Here is a 5,233-nt window from a genome sequence, read left to right as displayed (position 1 = left end):
CAACTAAAATTTATTAGGAAGAGAAGTAGATGACTTCACAAGGTGGACAGCTTCCACCCAAGATCATAGAACAAGATCCCATGAACCCCTGTGTTCCTGTCATATTCCTTATCATATTATTCTTTACAGTTATTATTGCATTTCTATTGTTTCCACACCCCTTTTGCACACCTTTTCCATCTTAGAAAATTCTACCACCAAAAATATTTAAACTCTTCTTGCTTCTCTCTTTCTTCCTTCTTGCCATGGCCTGGAAAGAAAATGCAATCATTTGTTTCTCCCAGGCCATCACAAAGAGGGGAATCTAACAGATAGTTGAATCTGTCACCACAAACCATCTGTACATGATGCCAGAGATCCAACTGTTTTACCCATGACTAATTACTCTCAGGTCCCAAATGCCACCTTTAAAAAATATTACTCATCCTTGATATCTCTCTCCTCTCTGTCAAGTCAGGATTGCTACCTGAGAAGCTGATGTCCCCTGCCTCATATTTGTAAAACGTCAGAAAAGTCTTCATTTATACCCTATGACAAAGATAACAGCACAGCTATTAGCTCTGCACCCTTCATCCATACCCAGGGGCAACCTGGCAAGATGCAACAATTCCCAATATAACAAAAATAGCAAATATTTCACTAATATATCCAGTGGTATCCCCGAGATGACCTCAACATCTCTAGGGATAGGTTGTACACCTCCAGGGTTTATTTTTCTTAATGGAGGAAATAAAACTTCTACTGGTTGCATCATCCCTGCATAGAAGTCATTGGGCAATGACAGGACAACGCACCTTCAGTCATCTTCTTGTTCCTTAGAAATTCGTTAACAAATTCAAAGCTGCACACTGGAGTACCCCACTTAATTTACATTCCGAGCCAAATGCAAATTGCCTGGAGGTGTCACTTATGCCAAATAGGCCTTTTATTGCCTTAGTTAGGAATTAACACCAAAGAAAATATGATTAGAAATTTTTCTAAAACAATAGGAAAAATGGCTAATTCCAATGCAAAGGCTTTTGCTGTGCAACAAAAATCTTTAGATTCTTCAGCTGAAGTGATTTTAAATAATAAAATTGAACTATTTGCTGGCTGAGCAAGGAGGAATTTATGCTATCATCAATACCACCTGCTGTACATAAACTCTTCTGGGGAAGTTGAAATGCAGTTACATGAAATAGTAAAACAAGCCACATGGTCAAATAAGTTAAGTTCTTCCTCAAGATTGTTTTTTGATTCCTTTAATTTCAGATAATTTAGGTCCTAGAGTCCTTGGCTCAAAAACATACTCCAAACAGTGGGCATTTTACTATGCATGGTAATCACATATTGTCACTTTGCATGGTATCCTCTCTAAAGTTTTAAACTATTGCACCCGACCATCTTTCCAAATGGTATCTATCCACCTAGAACAGAAGCAGGAAGAGAACAAAAACGACCAACCCCTCTAAATCTCTTAACCTAGAGTTAAACTCCTAGGAGAGCCGTCTAGAGCCAGCAGATGGTAACTGAGATTGGAGATAATGCCTTAAAATTTTATCTCAGTCCGCATCTTGGCCAAGGGCCAGATCAAGAAAGGGGAGTTAATAAAATTTTAAGCCCCATGACAGCAAAACTAAAATGTAAGTACATATGGGTGGCTTGCCCAGAAAACAGAATTTAAAACAGCCAATCAGCTATTGCCAACTCTCTATTCTTAAGCCATCTAACTTCCTCATTGCTAAACAACCACTTGCAATAACCGTATTACCAAATGCATTAACCAATGAAGATTGTCTCCCAATATACTCCTTTTTTTCTGTCTATAAAAGCCCGTTGCTCTCTTTGTTCTGCAGAATTCCTCTCTACTCAAGGCGACTGGGGTCTCCCCAAGTCATGAATTGATTCAATAAAACTCTCTGAGATCTAACCAAATTTTGCTCAAGTTTTTATTTAACAGCTTTACATTCAATCCCTCAGCTGCTTCTTGATCCCTGGATACCATAGTCTTAAAATCACACTCTTAAGAAAATTCCATGTTTGAAGATGAGAAAAGGAGAAACCACCCATAATATGACCTACACTTTAGTCTAATATAAAAAATGCTCCTTGCAAAATAAAGGTAAATAAAGGCTAAGTCATTGCTAAATTAAATAAATTGTGAAAATTATACTTTTCAATGAATTCACTATTTTTCACGAATCGATCCCTTACCGGCAGGTAAAGCTGTGTGTGGGTCTGCTCCAGCCAAGCTTTTCACACAGCAACCCGCTTTCTTGATTGATCTTCTGCTTCTCCCTCCACAATTAACCATTGTTAAAAAGGTAGTAACACTCCCCTGTTCCATTGTCCCAATAAGAAATGTGGATAAAAAGCACAGCGCAGAAATCAAATCCCACACTCCTCTTACTTCCAAACGCTCCTGTGTCCCTCCCTGTCAGGATTTCCTTGACTTCCACGGGGGGCTCCAGGGCTTCCTGTAAGGGGTTCTCTAGACTCACCGCAGGGGCACCGGCACTTCCTGTCAGAGATTCCGGGAAGGGGCTGTTGAGTTGCAGCTGCGCGTTGATTAGGGAAGCCTCCCGGTGCTCCCTACAGCAGCTGCTGTCTTCCGCCCGCTGACGTGGTTAATTTTTTTGAAAAACATTTAAAGGACCCTAAAATGTGCCAGGCACCGTGTCAGCAAGTCAAAAATGTATTAGACAGTGGTGGCAGTCCCCAAACATCTCATAGCCCCATCTGATAGGTCTGTTAGGCGTCGATTTACTGCATATGGGCATGTCTTCAGTTCTCACGGGGTCCAAAGTTTCTTTGGCCCATGGATCCCTAGCAAACACAAGAGATTAGTATAATGTGTTGAACTCTATGGCCCGCGGCAGGTCCACCGGGTGGTCCTATTCCAAGGCCTTTCACTGCTTTTTCAACTTCCCCTGGAGTGGTGTTAGAGGAGCAAGTGTTTCCTCAAGGACCCCAATTCTGCATGTCGTTAAGCTTTCCACTTGCTATTTTCTGAGCTCCGTGACAAGATCTCCTAAATTACCATTGCCTCCAGGAGAGCTTTCCCCTCGTCAAATCATGTGTCACTAGCCTCAAATCAGCTCGACCTTCTAGGCCTACACTTTCCCTTGAATTTTCCAATTTAGAATCAAGTTTTTTTGTTTTTGTTTTTGCTTTTTAAAAAACATCTTCATTGAGGTATAATTTACATACCACAAGAGTCACTCTTTTTAAGTGTACAATTCAGTGATTTTTAGTAAATTTACAGTTGTGCAATCATCACCACAATCCAGTTTTAGAATATTTCTATCACATGGAAAAGATCCTTGTACCCATTTACAGTCACTCATCTGTTGTGAGCAGCCACCTTCCGGATTTGGCCTAGTTGTTAAGCTGCAGCCTGCCCTTGAGTTCCCCCCGCCCATCGAGTGGTGCCAAGATGGCGCCCACATCCTGCTTCCGCCTTCTGATGTATGCAACCACCCGCTGTATTCACCAATTATGCTTGTGTGCGTAGCGTTAGCCCATTGGATACACGCAGGGTTTATAAGAAAGTTCCCGGGCAGAGCTCGGGGAGACAGCCCACAAGGAGCCGTACCTGACGGCCGCATCGAGGTTGTTCTCCCCCGAGGTGTCTCGCCCCGGGTGGAACCTGTAAAGATGATGATTGCCTAGTCCCATTAAAAGTTTATCTGCTTTACCACCGCGAGTCCTGAGTGATCACAAGTGCTCCGGGTAAGACGTTGTCCGCACCCTCTCTCCCCTTATTTCTCTGGTCCCCATCGCCGGCCGACCGAGGACTCGAGGCGGGGCGGAGAAAGCGCCGGACAAGTGGTGGCCCGTACGGGGAACTTCGAACCCGCAACCTCATTCGCGTTCCCCTCGACCCGACGGAGACGTGCTCCCGGGATCCGTGGCTTGACTTCCGCGACTGATCACCGCGAGAAGGTAAGCACCCCTTTTTTTCGTGCGAGGACTAGGGCCCGTGGGCGTTCAGGTAGCCCCGGGGACTCGGAAGAGCTCTCCGAGTGATTAAGAGATAGTGCCGACTGCAAGCATGGGGCAGTCTGAGAGTTCACCCCTACTAACCCCCTTAAAGACCCTTTTGAAACAGTGGGGTATCTCAGTTAAGAAAAGTTCTCTCCAACGATTCCTTGATGATGTGGCCACTTTTGCCCCCTGGTTTCCCTGCTCTGGCAGCCTCAACCTGCCCTCTTGGATGAAACTTGGTCATGATATAGACCGAGCGCGCCAAACGGGTGTTTGTTTGGACCCGATTCTAGTCCCAATATGGGAGACTGTTCGTGCAGTACTTGAGTTAGAATCAGCCACTGGCCTAACTACGCCCACTGCCTTGTTGCAGGCGCGACATGCACTCCAAGAGGCTCAGTCTGTTTCGTCTGCGGAGGGCTCCCATAAGGGCAAGCCGCTGGAGTCGGATACTAGTTCTGATAATTCTGACTCAGGATCTGAGAGTGAGGCAGACGAAGGGCCGGAAGCGCCTCCGCTGATTGATCTAGAGGCACCCCCTATCTCACCCACGCGGCCCTCTGCCCCACCGGCAACGACCGTTGCGCCCCTGAGGATGCACCTGCATCCGGTGGACGGTTTCGGTGGTTCCGTAAAGGGCCCGTATAGAGAGCTCCCTCTAGCGGTCATGCCGAGTAGATACCCTGGCCCTCCCGTGCAATGCCCAGAATCCCCACCCGATTACGCGGATCCTCCGCACCCTTCACCCAATAGGAGGCATTTTTGGAGGTGGAGCCTTTTCACCACATTCAGACCTTTTGGCGTTCTGGGCGGCTACCGACCGCTGCTCAATGAACCCGAACCAGCCTCCGAGATGTTCCCAGTCATCATCAATCACCAAGGTCGTAATCTGCATGAATCCTATGATTACAAGCTCTTGAAGGAGCTGAGGCAAGCCGTACATCAGTACGGCCCCAACGCCCCTTACACCCTGAACATGGTTGAGAACCTCTCCACCCTAAATCATACACCTGCAGATATCCTTCAGCTGGCTCGCTCTTGCTTGCCTCCTGGCAGGTTTATCGATTGGAAGGCGTGGTTTGAGGAGTTAGCTGAGGAACAAGCCGCAAGAAACGCTGTGGCAAGGCACGGCGGGTGGAATGCGGATATGCTTTTAGGGAAAGGTGCTCACGCCCAGAATCAGACAGGATACCCCCAGGGCCCAATTGTCTGCTGCCCTATTTACATACAATTATTTAAATGAAAACACATCGACCATGACACCTGC

The sequence above is a fragment of the Choloepus didactylus genome, chromosome 4 (genome assembly GCF_015220235.1).
Source record: "Choloepus didactylus isolate mChoDid1 chromosome 4, mChoDid1.pri, whole genome shotgun sequence".
Lineage (NCBI taxonomy): Eukaryota > Metazoa > Chordata > Mammalia > Pilosa > Megalonychidae > Choloepus > Choloepus didactylus.
Note: the sequence above shows the minus strand (reverse complement) of the source record.